This window comes from Oryctolagus cuniculus, chromosome 6, assembly GCF_051225735.1.
Source record: "Oryctolagus cuniculus isolate XC-2025 breed Fujian yellow rabbit chromosome 6, ASM5122573v1, whole genome shotgun sequence".
Lineage (NCBI taxonomy): Eukaryota > Metazoa > Chordata > Mammalia > Lagomorpha > Leporidae > Oryctolagus > Oryctolagus cuniculus.
The window spans coordinates 1,697,801-1,715,773 of record NC_142872.1 but is presented as its reverse complement, the minus strand read 5'-3'; the positions used below and the strand labels follow the sequence as shown (position 1 = coordinate 1,715,773).

General features: G+C 42.6%; 1 pseudogene; it reads left to right on the top strand.

Moving 5' to 3' along the window:
* Nucleotides 1–293: 293 nt before the first annotated feature.
* Nucleotides 294–1,252, top strand: LOC100354590 (olfactory receptor 2T11-like; annotated as a pseudogene).
* Nucleotides 1,253–17,973: the final 16,721 nt, after the last annotated feature.

The following is a 17,973-nucleotide window of genomic DNA, read 5'->3' as shown; positions in this document are numbered from 1 at the left end:
CCAGGCGTGGCAGACAGCCACGATGTCACCCAGTCCCCATGGCCTATTCAGTAGCTGGAACAGAGACTCAAATAAACAGGGACATTCTCCTAGATGAAGAGCACAATGGCTCCTGCTGCCAATTCCCTGCTCCTAGATTGTGGCCTGGGAAATCTCATCCTAGCCAGACCCCCACCTTACCCCACCCCACCCCGAAGTGTCGTCTCCACTGCCTCTTTCCCATGTGGAGTGTGTTGGGTCTTGTTTCCCTCCAGGTCTTTGGGTCTCCCTGCTCCTGGGAGCTGCCACAGGCAATGCTGGTGAGAAATAGAACCTCGTCCTCTGACTTTGTGCTCCTGGGCCTTCAGGTGAGCAGCGAGACCACAGGGGTGGTATTTACAGTCATCTTTGCAATCTTCGTGGTGGCTGTCATGGCAAATGTGCTCATGATAGTCCTGATCCAGGCCGACTCCCTCCTCCACACGCCCATGTACTTCCTGCTCAGTCAGCTGTCCGTCATGGACACCCTCTTCATCTGCACCACAGTACCCAAGCTCCTGGTGGACATGGTTTCCAAGGAGAAGACCATTTCCTTTGTGGCCTGTGGCATTCAGATCTTCCTCTACTTGACCGTGATCGGCTCAGAGTTCTTCCTCTTGGGCCTCATGGCCTACGACTGCTACGTGGCCGTGTGTAACCCCCTCAGGTACTCCGTTCTCATGAACCACAAGGTGTGTCTTCTGCTGGCTACTCGGGCCTGGCTGGGCGGCTCCCTGGATGGCTTTCTGCTCACCCCCATTACCATGAATGTCCCATATTGTGGCTCCCACACCATCGACCACTTCTTCTGTGAGATCCTGGCCGTTCTTAGGCTGGCCTGTGCAGACACATCCCTGCATGAAACCCTGATGTACATCTGCTGCGTTCTCATGCTGCTCATCCCCATCTCTATCATCTCCACCTCCTAATCCCTCATCCTGGTCACCGTCCACCGCATGCACTCCGCAGAGGGCCGCAAAAAGGCTTTTGCGACCTGCTCTTCCCACTTGACCGTGGTCAGCATTTTCTACGGGGCTGCCTTCTACACCTACATGCTGCCCAGTCCTTCCACACCCCCGAACAGGACAAGGTGGTGTCGGCCTTCTACACCATTGTCACACCCATGCTGAACCCCCTCATCTTCAGCCTCAGGAACAGGGATGTGATGGGGGCATTTAAAAGGATGCTGACACGTTGTTCATCTGCTCAGAAAGTAGTGACAAGTGACACCTAGGCATTCAGCAACAGCGACAGGAGGACAGGGCTTCTAAGAACCACCTCCATGTGCCCTGTTCCCTCAAAGTGTGCCTCCTGTTGGGGATTAGGATGCTTCAGTCTGTCAGGACTCCTGCTCCTGAGGGAAGTGGGGGATGTAGGGACCTTTTGGCAAAATATTATAAAAGAAATGATTATTAAGTAAGCCCAGGAATTCATTGTGTCTTTGTTTTTTTGTTTAGGGAAAGAATTCAAATATTCATAGTAACTGTTTTGTGTTGAACTTGGCCTTCTTCACAACCTATTTCCTGGTCAAACCAAACCAAAGCCCTAAAAAGCTACCTAATTTTGTGCAGCAAATTGCATGATGATTTCTAAAGCAACAATGTAAAAGAATGCCAATCTACAAAGCAGTGACAAAGATGATGAACCACACAATTCACTCATGTTTTTATCATGAGATTGATACCACAACCTTGAGAGCTCGGATCATCCTTGCCTCTGTTGTGCTGATGTCAGAGCTCCCAAATACTTGGCCACTCTGATGAACTGAACAGAACCTGTGTTGAGGCATGAACAGCAGAGTGCCACACAGCTACTAGAGGGAGCAGACTCTGGTGTTTGCCACTGAAGAACACTGCTGTGCTTCATGCCTTATGAGGGTAATAACAGCACACCAGACTTGGTCACCTCCTTAGTCCAAAGCTGCAAATTCCCCAGTTCCGTGCATTCAACAACAATGCTTGGAGGCATCTGGGCCTTGATTCTGAGCTGCAGACACCTGGAGAGTTCTCTGTCATGGTCTGGCACGGTAAGATCTCAGTGTCCACAGTGCGTGAAACACAGCAGGGAGAAAATGCAGATGCAGGGAGAAAACTCGTGCAGTTTCAAACAGGAAGAACAACATGGCTGGAGCAGGACGGAGACACAAGAACTCCTGGATTCTGTGTGTGTTGGAAACCAATGTGGAATGAAGGACAGCTCACTGGTTTGAGCAGAAAGATGGGTGAACAGAATTGTTACTGACTGACTGAGCTTAGGAAGACTTCCACAGTGGCAGTTAGGAGAAATCAAGAATTTTTGAAATGTCTCTTAGATGTCAAAGGCATACAGCAATTCAACTGGAATTCAGATTTGATTCTGAATTCAGGGCTAGTTGAGGTCACTCTACCTAAGAGAATGGATTTGAGATTTAGACCTGAGGCTCAAGTCTAAATGAGAAGTGAATGAGAGAGGCAATAAGGTCTTGTGAAGTAAGAAGAAACAACATCTGAGGCAAGGGTAAAGAAAGCATTTGAAGAAAGAGGCTAGGATCACCTGCAACAAGTGCACACTATAGCTGGAGGAAGACTGTGGGGCAACATGGAACACCCTGGGACATTCCCAGGAGCAGCTTCCTGGGGGACATCCCACCTGGACAGGACTCCAGAGCGTGGATTGGATGAGGGCAGTATAAGTAGTGTTGATATTGGGTTTCTTTTTTGTTTCTGTTTGGAAAGGAGAGGAGAGACATGGAACACATGTAGAAGGGCATGAGATACCAATGTGCTTGTTGTCTGCTGCCACAGCTGTCTATGGTTTCAAAAGAATTAGCCAGTTCAGCGAAATAAAACAGTGATGGATGAGACATGGAGCAAGCTTCAGGGGGATGTTCTCTGAGCACAGATGTCAGCACAGAGCAGAGAGGTTGACATGTGTGAATGCATGTGTGTGCACTTGTGTGCCCGTGTGTGTGCGCATGCATGTATGCATGCACATATGTGTGTGCATGTGTGTGTGTGTATTCACGGTCAGGTCACTGCCTACTGCAGTAGGGAAGGCAGAGCACAGGACATGTGAGAGGGCTATCTGACAGCTTTCATCTCCTTCTCAGAGGAACTGGAGTCAAGCCCAGCTTCATGAGCAGAGAGCAGGGGCTCTTGTTCAAAGTTTCGGAGTGACTAAAGTCATCCTGCAGAGGGGGTAGGTGAGCGAGCAGGGCAGAGACAGAAGGACTGAAGGGCATCCTTAGCACCGCCCGGGATTGGGTTTATGAATTTTATGAACATGTCTGTCTGATAATTTGTGACATGTACTCAAATAAATGTATTGTTAATTATATTTATCCCAAGTGATAAATAAATGTTTACTGTGTGCTGATTTATGTGTGGCTGGCATTTGTGCATCTCCCAATATGCATTTTATATTTCAATTAACACACTATATAAAATGAATGAGTATTTATTACAAGGTATATGTGCTAGCTTAATAAACACTCTTGTATAGTTGCCATGTGCGAGCACATACAAGCACTTGTGTGCAGCGAGGAGAAGCAGTGAGTATTATCTGAGGTCTATTGGGTGAAATCAAGGCAGTGCATGTGCGTGAGGTGTGAGATGAGCCATAGCAGGATGGGGCCCACCCTCTCTCAATTCCTTAATGAAAATTCCCTAATATGTACAGATACTATTTAGATCTGAATATAAATAACACTGAAAAATGTGGCTTTGTGTTATCCTTATTTGCCTATTTCTCTTCCAGCTTGCTAGAATGTACACACGATGGCAGGAGCTCAGGCCACCATCTTGCCCAAATGAAAGCATCCTTATCCTCCCCATGGTGGAGGAGGAGGCTGGGTGATGTCTGTACCACCTCAGGGACAGTCAGAGATCAGAAGTGACCACTTAAGTCTATATACTCTGGGAGGAGGCAAGATGGCAGAATAGGAAGGGAGCACACTGATAGTCCAGGGAGAGACAGTTTAATAAAAGTGGAGATACTGCAGGAAGAGTAGGGGAGGAAACAGCAGAAGAAACTCTTCCAGAACGCGTGATTCACAGTGGACTTGTGTGGAGAGCGTGGGAGCCCACAGTTCGGGACACCAGTGGCAGACTCAACACACAAGTGCTGGAACACGAGGTGAACCGAACCTCAATGGCCAGAGACTCCGGCAGGCAAGCGGAGAGAAGAGACTAGAGGGAACGACCCCCGGGGGGGGGGGGGGGAAGTTCACCAGGCTAACTGGAAGAGAGAGAGAGAAAAAAAAAAAGGTGACTGGTACAGACACGGGTTTCTCTCTCTCCGCTCACCTCTCAAGGGCGAGAAAGACAAAGAGCAGGCGCCATCTTGGACATACGTCATAAGCGAAGCAACCTCAGGTCTGCACTGGCCCTGAGCCTAGCAGAAAAACCTGACTCTGGGTGGGGCGAATTAACAGGAGATTAGGACCTAGTAAATTTGTGGTGCTACTGAACTGAGACTGTGAAAAAAGAGACGGTGGGGGAGAGAACTCACGGAATTCACGTGAGCACTCTCCAGAGACGCTACAATTCCGTAACTTTGGCAACCCAGTGGGAGACTGAAGGAGAATTTGAGCCCACTCTGAGGGCAGAACAGATTCCCTGTGTGGTCCTGGGGAAAGAGCTTCTGATCTCTGGCTCCTGTGGGTATATCATTTGCCTGCTAACTACCTCCAACTTCGTTCAGCTGTGCAGAATTACTTCCCTTTTGAATCAAAAAAAGAAAGAGAGAGAGAGAGAGAGATCTACCACACCTAACCTGGGAGTGTCACCTTTGGCACACCAAACAGAGCTCTCAGGCCACACCCATCTCAAGCCCTAAGGCTCCATCAAAAACAGACAGTCCACTTAATCTAGAGTCATAGTATAACAAGAAAAAGCACCACAGTGAAGAAACCAAATATCTCCAATATGCCAAATAACAAACGCAAAAACTGAGGTAATAAAAACAAGGAAGTCACCATGACGCCCCCAAATGAAAAAGACACCCCAATTCAAGATTATGAAGATGATGAGTTAGAAGAAATGCAAGAAGCAGATCTCAAAAAATTGATAAGAACATTAAGAAGTTCTCAAAAACAAATTCTTGAACTACAGAAATCCTTAATGGACAAGATAGAAAATCTCTCTCGTGAAAATGAAATATTAAGGAGGAATCAAAATGAAACGAAACAGCTAGTACAACAGGAAACTGTGATAGTGATGAGAAATCATTATGAAGTGAAGAATTCAATAGATCAAATGAAAAACACAATAGAGAGCCTTAGAAACAGAATGGGTGAAGCAGAAGAGAGAATATTGGACTTAGAAGACAGAGCACAGGAAAGTATACAGTCAAACCAAAGAAAAGAAGAGGAAATTAGAAATCTAAAACATATTGTCGGGAATCTTCAGGATACTATTAAAAAACACAACATTCGGGTTCTAGGAGTTCCTGAAGGCATGGAGAGGGAGAAAGGATTAGAAGGCCTTTTTAGTGAGATATTAGCAGAAAATTTCCCAGGTTTGGAGAAGGACAGAGAAATCCTAGTACAGGAAGCTCACAGAACCCCTAATAAACACGACCAAAAGAGATCCTCACCACGACACGTTGTAATTAAACTCTCCACAGTGAAACATAAAGAAAAGATCCTAAAATGGGCAAGAGAGAAACTTCAGATTACTCTCAGAGGATCTCCAATCAGACTCACAGGTGACTTCTCATCAGAAACCCTACAAGCTAGGAGGGAATGGCGAGATATAGCCCAGGTACTAAGAGAGAAAAACTGCCAGCCCAGAATATTATATCCTGCAAAGCTCTCATTTGTGAATGAAGGTGAAATAAAGACTTTTCATAGCAAACGGAAATTGAAAGAATTTGTTGCCACTCATCCAGCCCTGCAAAAGATGCTTAAAGATGTGTTACACACAGAAACACAGAAACACGGTCATCAATATGAAAGAAGGTTAAGGAAGGAAATCTCACAGCAAAAGATCACAGGGAATTCAAAGCATATATTAGAACTTATCTTTGGCAAATGGCAGGGCAAAGTTACCACTTATCATTAGTCACATTGAACGTGAATGGCCTGAACTGTCCAGTTAAAAGACACTGATTGGCTGATTGGGTTAAGGAACAAAACCCATCTATTTGCTGCTTACAAGAAACACATCTTTCCAACAAAGATCCATACAGACTGAAAGTGAAAGGCTGGAAAAAGATATACCATGCCAACAGAAATGAAAAAAGAGCGGGCGTAGCCATCTTAATATCGGACAACATAAACTTTACCACAAAAACTGTTAAGAGAGACAAAGAGGGACACTATATAATGATTAAGGGATCAATACAACAACAAAATATAACAATTATCAATGTATATGCACCTAACTACAGGGCACCGGTTTATCTAAAAGATTTGTTAACGGACTTAAAGGGAGACTTAGACCCCAATACAATAGTACTGGGGGACTTCAATACTCCACTCTCAGAAATAGACAGATCAATAGGACAGAAGATCAACAAGGAGACAGTAGATTTAAACGACACTATAGCCCAAATGGATCTAACAGATATATACAGAACTTTCAATCCTACAGCTAAAGATTTTACATTCTTCTCAGCAGTACATGGAACCTTCTCTAGGATTGACCACATACTAGGCCATAAAGCAAGTCTCAGAAAATTCAAAAGAATTAGAATCATACCATGCAGCTTCTCAGACCATAAAGGAATGAAATTGGAAATTAGCAACTCAGGAATCCCTAGAGCATACGCAAACACATGGAGATTGAACAACATGCTCCTGAATGAACAATGGGTCATAGAAGAAATTAAAAGAGAAATCAAAAATTGTCTGGAAGTAAATGAGGATAACAGCACAACATACCAAAACTTATGGGACACAGCAAAAGCAGTGTTAAGAGGAAAGTTTATATCAATAGGTGCCTACATCAAGAAATTGGAAAGGCACCAAATAGATGAGCTTTCAATTCACCTCAAGGATCTAGAAAACCTACAGCAAACCAGACACAAATCTAGTAGGAGTAGAGAAATAATTAAAATCAGAGAAGAAATCAACAGGATTGAATCAAGAAAAACATTACAAAAAATCAGCCAAGTGAGAAGCTGGTTTTTTGAAAAAATAAACAAAATTGACACCCCATTGGCCCAACTAACTAAAAAAAGAAAAGACCCAAATCAATAAAATCAGAGATGAAAAAGGAAATGTAACAACAGACACCACAGAAATAAAAAGAATCATCAGAAATTACTAAAAGGACTTGTATGCCAGCACACAGGGAAACCTATCAGAAATGGATAGCTTCCTGGACACATGCAACCTACCTAAATTGAACCAGGAAGACATTGAAAACCTAAACAGACCCATAACTAAGACAGAAATTGAAACAGTAATAAAGGCCCTCCCAACAAAGAAAAGCCCAGGACCAGATGGATTCACTGCTGAATTCTACCAGACATTTAAAGAAGAACTAACTCCAATTCTTTTCAAACTATTCAGAACAATAGAAAAAGAGGGAGTCCTCCCAAATTCTTTCTATAAAGCCAGCATCACCTTAGGGACACTAACCCACTGTTGGTGGGAATGCAAACTGGTAAAGCCACTAGGGAAGTCAGTCTGGAGATTCTTCAGGAACCAGAATATAACCCTATCATACAACCCAGCCGTCCCACTCCTTGGAATTTACCCAAAGGAAATTAAATTGGTAAACAAACAAGCTGTTTACACATTCATGTTTATTGCAGTTCAATTCACAATAGCTAAGACCTGGAACCAAACCAAATGCCCATCAACAGTAGACTGGATAAAGAAATTATGGGACATGTACTCTATAGAATACTATACAACAGTCAAAAGTCAAAAGAGGGAATCCTCCCAAATTCTTTCTATGAAGCCAGCATCACCTTAATTCCCAAGCCGGAAAAAGATGCAGCATTTAAAGAGAATTACAGACCAATATCCCTGATGAACATAGATGCAAAAATCCTCAATAAAATTCTCGCCAATAGAATGCAACAACACATCAGAAAGATCATCCACCCAGACCAAGTGGGATTTATCCCTGGTATGCAGGGATGGTTTAATGTGCACAAGACAATCAATGTGATACACCACATTAACAGACTGCAGAAGAAAAACCATATGATTATCTCAATAGATGCCGAGAAAGCATTTGATAAAATACAACACCCGTTCATGATGAAAACTCTAAGCAAACTGGGTTTGGAAGGAACATTCCTCAATACAATCAAAGCAATCTATGAAAAACCCACAGCCAACATCCTATTGAAATGGGAAAAGTTGGAAGCATTTCCACTGAGATCTGGTACCAGACAGGGATGCCCACTCTCACCACTGCTAATCAATATAGTTCTGGAAGTTCTAGCCAGAGCTATTAGGCAAGAAAAAGAAATTAAAGGGATACAAATTGGGAAGGAAGAACTCAAACTATCCCTCTTGGCAGATGATATGATTCTTTATTTAGGGGACCCAAAGAACTCTACTAAGAGACTATTGGAACTCATAGAAGACTTTGGCAAAGTAGCAGGGTATAAAATCAATGCACAAAAATCAACAGCCTTTGTATACACAGACAATGCCATGGCTGAGGAAGAACTTCTAAGATCAATCCCATTCACAATAGCTACAAAAACAATCAAATACCTTGGAATAAACTTAACCAAGGACGTTAAAGATCTCTACGATGAAAATTACAAAACCTTAAGGTAAGAAATACAAGAGGATACCAAGAAATGGAAAAATCTTCCATGCTCATGGATTGGAAGAATCAATATCATCAAAATGTCCATTCTCCCAAAAGCAATTTATAGATTCAATGCAATCCCAATCAAGATACCGAAGACCTTCTTCTCAGATCTGGAAAAAATGGTGCTGAAATTTATATGGAGGCACAAGAGACCTCGAATAGCTAAAGCAATCTTGTACAACAAAAACAAAGCTGGAGGCATCACAACACCAGATTTCAGGACATACTACAGGGCAGTTGTAATCAAAACAGCATGGTACTGGTACAGAAACAGATGGATAGACCAATGGAACAGAATTGAAACACCAGAAATCAACCCAAACATCTACAGCCAACTTATATTTGATCAAGGATCTAAAACTAATTCCTGGAGCAAGGACAGTCTATCCAATAAATGGTGCTGGGAAAATTGGATTTCCACGTGCAGAATCATGAAGCAAGACCCCTACCTTTCACCTTACACAAAAATCCACTCAACATGGATTAAAGACCTAAATCTACAACCTGACACCATCAAGTTACTAGAGAACATTGGAGAAACCTTCAAGATATTGGCACAGGCAAAGAATTCTGGAAAAGACCCGGGAGGCACAGGCAGTCAAAGCCAAAATTAACATTTGGGATTGCATCAAATTGAGAAGTTTCTGTACTGCAAAAGAGACAGTCAGGAAAGTGAAGAGACAACTGACAGAATGGGTAAAATATTTGCAAATTATGCAACTGATAAAGGGTTGATAACCAGAATCTACAAAGAAATCAAGAAACTCCACAAGATCAAAACAAACAACCCACTTAAGAGATGGGCCAAGGACCTCAATAGACATTTTTCAAAAGAGGAAAACCAAATGGCCAACAGAAACATGAAAAAATATTCAAGATCCCTAGCAATCAGGGAAATGCAAATCAAAACCACAATGAGGTTCCACCTCACCCTGGTTAGAATGGCTCACATTCGGAAATCTACCAACAACAGATGCTGGCGAGGATGTGGGGAAAAAGGGACACTAACCCACTGTTGGTGGGAATGCAAACTTGTCAAGCCACTATGGAAGTCAGTCTGGAGATTCCTCAGAAACCTGAAGATAACCCTACCATTCAACCCAGCCATCCCACTCCTTGGAATTTACCCAAAGGAAATTAAATTGGCAAACCAAAAAGCATTCTGCACATTAATGTTTATTGCAGCTCAATTCACAATAGCTAAGACCTGGAACCAACCCAAATGGCCATCAACAGTAGACTGGATAAAGAAATTATGGGACATGTACTCTATAGAATACTATACAGCAGTCAAAAACAACGAAACCCAGTCATTGGCAACAAGATGGAGGAATCTGGAAAAACATCATGCTGAGTGAATTAAGCCAGTCCCAAAGGGACAAATATCATATGTTCTCCCTGATTGGCGACAACTAACTGAGCACCAAAGGGGAAACTTGTTGAAGTGAAATGGACACTATGAGAAACAGTGACTTGATCAGCTCTTGTCCTGACGGTTGATGTAAATGTAACACTTTATCCATTTTAGTATTTTTTTGTTCTGGTACCATTAGTTGAACTCTGTAATTTACACATAATTATTCTTAGGTGTTTAAGTTTTAACTGAAAAGTGATCCCTGTTAGGAATTTGGAAAACATTATGTTGAGTGAAATAAGCCAATCCCAAAGGGACAAATACCACTTGTTCTCCTTGATAGGTGACAACTAACTGAGCACCAAAAAGGAAACCTGTTAAAGTGAGATGAACACTATGAGAAACGGTGACTTGATCAGCCCTCACCCTGACTGTTGATGAGCAGCTTAATATGTTATCCCTCTTAGTATTTTGTTTGTTTGTTCTACTGAATACTTTTGGTTGAATACTGTAATCAATACAGAATTCTTCTTAAGTGCTGAAACTTAAGTGATCGCTGTTAAATATAAGAGTGGGAATAAGAGAGGGAAGAGATGTGCAATTCGGGACATGCTCAAGCTGACTTACCTCAAACGGTAGAGTTAGAAACATACCAGGGGATTCGAATTCAATCCCATTGAGGTGGCATGTACCAATGCCATCTCACTAGTCCCAGTGATCAATTTCTGTTCACAATTGATCATAATGATAGGACTAAGAACAAAGGGATCACATAAACAAGACTAGTGTCTGCAAATACTAGCTGATAGAATAAAAAAGGGAGAGAATGATCCAACATTGGAAGTGAGATACACAGCAGACCCATAGAATGGCAAATGTCCTAAACAGCACTCTGGCCTCATAATCAGCCCTTAAGGCATGCGGATCCAGCTGAAATGCCCATGAGAGTATTTCAGGCATGGAAAGCCAAGACACTCTGGCAAAAAAAAAAAAAAAAAAAAAAAAAAAAAACCTAAATGAAAGATCTCCACGAGTGAGATCCCAGTGGAAAGAACGGGTCATCCAAGAAGGAGGTACCTTTCTCTGAAGGGAGGAGAGAACTTCCACTTTGACCATGGCCTTGTCTAAAAATGATCAGAGTCAGTGAACTCAGGGGGCTTCCATAGCCTTGGCAGATCATGACAAGAGCCTAGGGTGATTACAGATGCCATAAACAAGAGTGTCAATTTGTTAAGTCAACAACAGGAGTCACTGTGCACTTACTCCTCATGTAGGATCTTTGTCCTTAGTGTGCTGTACATTGAGATTTAATGCTATAACTAGTACTCAAACAGTATTTTTCACTTTATGTTTCTGTGTCGGAGCAAACTGTTGAAATCTATTCTTAATGTATGCTAAACTGATCTTCTGTATATAAAGAGAAACGAAAATGAATCTTACTGTGAATGGAAGGGGAGAGGGAATGGATAAGGGGAGGGTTGCAGGTTGGAGGGACGTTATGGGGGGGAAGCCATTGTAATCCATAAGCTGTACTTTGGAAATATATATTCATTAAATAAAAGTTAAAAAATGAGCTAAAAAGCAGAAACAGAATATTCTAGTTATAGAAACATTTTAAAGTCTTTAATACAGTTTTTAAAAAGTTATTGTTTCCCTTTTTAGAATGTTAAGAGAATTATTTAACACTAGCAATATTTATGGCATAAGAAAAACACATTCATTGTTTTTTGTGTAAATAAATTTAAATTTTTGCTGAAAAAAACAAGTCTATATACTCTGAAACGCCATAGAAATCTAAGAGCAAAGACTACAGTGCACAGAGTGGAATAACAGTATCTTTAATACACATTTTATCTGGATATCAAAATTTAGTGTGATATTTGTGTTCTACTGAGAATATAAAATACCCATGCATCCCCAAAGCAACTTTGTAATGATCAATCAGTTTTTATGTAGTAGACATATGGTGAGGTTTTATGAAAGTTTTCTGAACACTTGATTTCTAAGACTGTGTCAGCTTTGAAAAATTTAAATATATTTTATTATTTTTGTGTGTATATTCTTGTCAATATAGCAGAACTTATTCCTCCTGTCTAGCTTATTTTGAATGATAGTATTGGTGTGTTCAGAATTCAGGATCGAGAGTTTTATTCTCTCACTCTTTTCCTCTGACACTTCCTCTCTGACAAATTGATTATCTGGAAATACGCTGTTTCACCTAACATATTTACAGATTTTTCTAAAATAACTTGAGGTTTCTGTGTTGCTGAATCTCAGTGAGATTCTCTTGTTGCCAGAGAATGCACTCTGCATGATGTTAATCTTTTGTCTACAGTGAGGTTGGTTTTATCTGGATGGATGGCAAAATGTGTCTTCTGTTGCTGGTTGGTAAAATGTTCTGTGTGTATCTGTCTCCATCCTGAATCTGAGGGGGACAATGCCTGACTTTTCTCAGTCTCACCTGATTTTTACTCTTTGGAGTTTTTTGGTAATCAAAGGCTAGTGTCAATTAGCACAAACCAGCTGCATGCACCCTTCAAACTGGGCCCAGTCTAAAGAAAGCAATAATAATCAAAATTGTATCTGTTCAACCACTCTGGCCCCTATCGGCCCTTTGAGCTTATTGGTGTTGACTCAGTGTGTGGGTGGTTTTTGGTAAGTCTGAAGAGGCCAAGGCAACTTGGCTGTCTTACAAGGTCACAGCAGGAGGTCTGTCTCCTCAGGGCGTGAGTCTGACAAGATGGGTATCTGTGGTGGTTTTAGATTTATTGATACAAAAAAGCCAGTTTCCTGGTGGTCCCGCTGGTGGCTGGCGATTGCTATATTCTTGGAAATCTGTGATAAATGACCTCTGCTCAAAATGACCTCACTGATGGTTGAGCTGTTTGATGGACTAGATCCTCCTAGACATTCAATCCCTTCTGATGCATCAGTTATCTGCAATAAACGCCTAGACGGAACTCCAAACTGTAAGGTATACGGTATGCAGTTAGACCTGATTCAGGGATAAGAAGGGCCTTGGAGAAGGTCTTCAGTCTCCTGCTATAATCCACTTGAGATTATGTCTTCTCATAGACGAATGACTTGTAAATACCTTAGTCTGTGTAGCCTGATGGAAAGAACATAAAGTAATTACCAAATCAGTGAGCAAATCTTAAATGAACTACTAAAACTAAATAGTAGTGAAGGGTTATGGAAAGGACATGTGTAATGAATGGGTTTGTTTGAGCTGGGTGTTAACGGTTACTAATGGAGTTAAACTAAAAGGTAAATGTTCCAATCTTCATAATCAATTGTTGTAAGTAGATGTTCCAATTCTTTGCAAAAAAAATAGTGTTTTTTGTATTCGATTATTGTATAATTTAGCATCACTTTGAGTCTCTGTTCTATTGTATCTCAAATATAAATTAAATCTTTAAAATCAAAGAAATTGTTACATGGCTATGGAAATCAAGATTAGGGAGGGGTTACATGTAATAGGAGGTCAATGGTTTGAAGTGGATGGGAAACAGACTTTGTTATCATAAGGAAACATCATTAACTCTGTAAGGATCATTTATGAGTGGGCATTTGCAAAATTTATGAGAACAGTAAAGAATGTGTAAAATCAACAGCGGATGTAACTTAGGGTATAAAAATAAAGTCTGTTGCTCTCTCATCGGAGCAATGCCATCAGCCTTGCTGTGAGTGTGTCTCTCATTTCTCCCCACACCGACGCCTCCCACACATTCAGGAACTCCTGGACCTGCCAGAGCAGGCCTCTGGCAAAAGTCCACCTGGGCATTCCAAGTAACACAACTAACAGTTCTGGTAGTGCCTGCCAATTATTACAGAAGGATACATTCTAAAGATGAGGAAAGTGGAATAATCTAAAATAAATTTGAGGAACAGCTAACTGGGTATGATAAAACCAGAATGAGACTAATCATAAGGGGGTGAAAAGAAGTAAACAGGAGAAAAAAGCATCCAAGGGATCGCCAAAACTTTCCTGGAAAGAGGCATTATTCACAATTCTGGGTGGGGTTCAGAAACTGTTCTGCACCAAAATAAAATTGTGCTAGCTTTTTAAGTGTAGGAACAGGGCCCTTCTTGAGGCACTGTGAAGGATAGACATAAGTTTGAAAACAGCCCCAAAGAGCAACCTGAACTCTATTCAAATGGAGAGAACACAAATCAAATCCATGGTGGAACTCAGTGGGAGGGATGGTGACATCACTGATGCTTTACAAAAAAGTTTTAGGGACAGCATTCCAACGATATCACAGAAGGCAAATGGCTGACTCATTTTAAGGGGTGGGATGAGATGAAGCGAAGCCCTCAGTAGCACACCATGCCTACCCCTTTGTGAGGAAAAAGCTAATCTCATTCTGGGCAGTACAGAGGAACCGCAATGAACAGCCAGCCCAACAGACATCTCCTTCAGTGCAGTTAACATAATCCTGTCTGTACCATGAAAGTGGAGCAAAGCTTCGGCTCATCGGGTACCCACACTTGTCTTGTTGTGTCAGATCACCTACAAACAAAAGCTGAGCTTCCAGCAGAAATCTCATATACAAGTGGGATCAAGATGTTGAAGCAGGAGACAAAACATGGCCTTAGCAGCAAGAGCCACAAGAAAGCCATGGCTACTAAGGGGAAATTGTCCAGGCAGAGCAAAAGAAGATAGGTCAAGAGCAAAGGTCACAGCCAACAGTTTGTTGGAGATGTTGGTTGAGTTTCTGCAGGGTCAAAGAATGAAATGTCTGCCAATTGTAGGGGTGTTTTGAGACACTGAGTCAAAGATTCCGTGGAAAATCTCCAAGGAAAGCTCTCCCTGAGAGTCGTCCGGCACCGTGACAGTGCCCCTGCTCATTTCCCTCATCAAACCAGGACAAGTCTAATGGCTCTCAGTGGGACATCAGGCATCCACCTTACATTCCTACTTTGGCTCCTTCTGACTTCATTTTGTTCCCTAGCATCTAAAAGTCTTTGAGGGACACCCACTCCTCTTTAGCTAACATCTCCCAGCACCCTTAGTTTGCCAGAGATGAACTAGGTGGCTGCTCTCATCACTTACAAAAGTGTACTGGACATGACAGATCTTTAGGCTTCTTACTTTTACCTGTTACTTATATTTTCCATGAGCACCTGAAAGTCCCTTCCTATTTCTGCCTCTCTGATAAATCTTCCAGCAAGCAGTTGACTTGAACTCTTGGGTGTACAAAGAGCAATGTCTTGCAATTCTTTGTTCCCTTAAGCTTAAACAAAAACATTTTCCATACAAATCTTGCAGAAGGCTTCCCTTCTTTTTTTTCCCTTCTCTTATTTAATAAATATAGATTTCTGAAGTACAACTTTTGGATTATATCAGCTTTTTCCCCATAACCTCCCTCCCACCCACAACAATCCCATCAACTAAACCCTCTCCCATCCCATTCTTCATCAAGATTCATTTTCTTTTTTTTTTTTTCTTTTTGACAGGCAGAGTGGACAGTGATAGACAGAGAGAAAGGTCTTCCTTTTGCTGTTGGTTCACCCTCCAATGGCTGCCACGGCTGGTGCGCTGTGGCCAGTGCATCACGCTGATCCGAAGCCAGGAGCCTGGTGCTTTTCCTGGTCTCCCATGCGGGTGCAGGGCCCAAGCACTTGGGCCATCCTCCACTGCACTCCCGGGCCATAGCAGAGAGCTGGCCTGGAAGAGGGGCAACTGGGACAGAATCCGGCGCCCCAACCGGGACTAGAACCCGGTGTGCTGGCACCACAAGGCGGAGGATTAGCCTATTGAGCCACGGTGCCGGCCAAGATTCATTTTCAATTATCTTTATATACAGAAGATCAACTTAGTATATGCTAAGTAAAGATATCAACAGACCGCACCCACATAGACACACAAAGTATAGAGTACTGTTTGATTAATAGTTTTACCATTAATTCGCATAGTACAACACGTTAAGGACAGAGATGCTACATGGAGAGTAGGTGCACAGTGACTCCTCTTGTTGATTTAACAATTGACACTCTTATTTATGGTGTCAGTAATCACCTGAGGTTCTTATCATGAGCTGCCAAGGCTGTGGAAGCCTCTTGAGTTCATCATCTCCCATCTTATTTAGACAAGGCCATAGTCCAAGTGGAAGTTCTATCCGCCCTTCAGAGTAAGGTACCTCCTTCTTTGATGGCCTGTTCTTTCTGCTGGGATCTCACCCACAGAGATCTTTCATTTAAGTCATTTTTTTTTTTGCCACAGTGTCTTGGCTTTCCATTCCTGAGAAACTCTCATGGACTTTTTAGCCAGATCTGAATGTCTTAAGGGCTGATTCTGAGGCCAGAATGCTGTTTAGGACATCTGCCATTCTATGAGTGTACTGTATATACACTTCCCATGTTGGATAGTTCCCTCCTTTTTAATTCTATCAGTTAGTATTAGTAGACACTAGTCTTGTTTATGTGATCCCTTTGACACTAATTCTATCATTATGATCAATTATGAACTGAAACTGATCATTTTGACTAATGAGATGGCATTGGTACATGCCACCTTAATGGGATTGAATTGGAATCCCCTGGCACATTTCTAGCTCTACCATTAGCGGTAAGTCTGAGTGAGTATGTGCTGAGCTATACATCTCCTCCTTCTTTATTCCCACTCTTATATTTAACAGCGATCACTTTTCAGTTAAATTTAAATGCCTATGGCCGGCGCCACAGCTCAATAGGCTAATCCTCTGCCTGCGGCACTGGCACACCGGGTTCTATTCCCGGTCAGGGCGCCCGATCTGCCCCGGTTGCCCCTCTTCCATGCCAGCTCTCTGCTGTGGCCCAGGAGTGCAGTGGAGGATGGTCCAGGTCCTTGGGCCCTGCACCCGCATGGGAGACCAGGAGAAGCACCTGGTTCAGGGCTTCAGATCAGCATGGTGTGCCAGCACAGCACACCAGCCACAGCGTTCATTTGAGGGTGAACCAACGGTAAAGGAAGACCTTTCTCTCTGTCCCTCTCTCTCTCTCACTTTCCACTCTGCCTGTCAAAAAAAAAAATAGGCCGGTGCCGTGGCTCAATATGCGAACCCCCAGCCTGCAGTGCTGGCACACCAGGTTCTAGTCCTGGTCGGGGCACTGGATTCTGTCCCAATTTCCTCTCTTCCAGTCCAGCTCTCTGCTGTGGCCCAGGAGTGCAGTGGAGGATGGTCCAGGTCCTTGGGCCCTGCACCTGCATGGGAGACCAGGAGAAGCACCTGGCTCTGGCTTCGGATCAGCGTGGTGCACTGGCCACAGTGCGCTGGCTGCAGCGGCCATTGGGTGGTGATCCAACGGAAAAGGAAGACCTTTCTCCCTGTCTCTCTCACTTTCCACTCTGCCTGTCAAAAAAAAAAAAGGAAAGAAAGAAAAGAAAAAAGAAAAAAGAAAAAAAATTAAATGCCTAAGAATAATTGTGTGTGTTAGGGTCCGAAAACGCCCACCGCCCGAGGAACCTCCAAGAGACTTTCTCTCATGCAACCAGCAAAGGTTTAAAGATTTATTGATCCAACATGTTGGGGCTCTCTGAACATAGAAGAACAGAGGAGCCTCGAGGAACTAAAGTATAGGGTTTATAAAGGCAAAAACTGCAAAATCGGGAGGGGGGAGAGAATACACGGTTGCTAAGTGGTTGCTAAAATCTTACAATCAGCAATTATGATTTTAAAACATAGACAAATCACATCTTTATTATTAGCCCAGGTAACCCAGGTGCAACCTTTCTACTTTTAAGCTTGAGCAATCATGCTAGGGGGTTTTTGTGCTCTGTCAAGGTGATGTAGCGCACTGCTGTTGTCCGACTATTTGAGATCATAGTTTTAGACCAGAGTCTCACGGTGGGGGGGT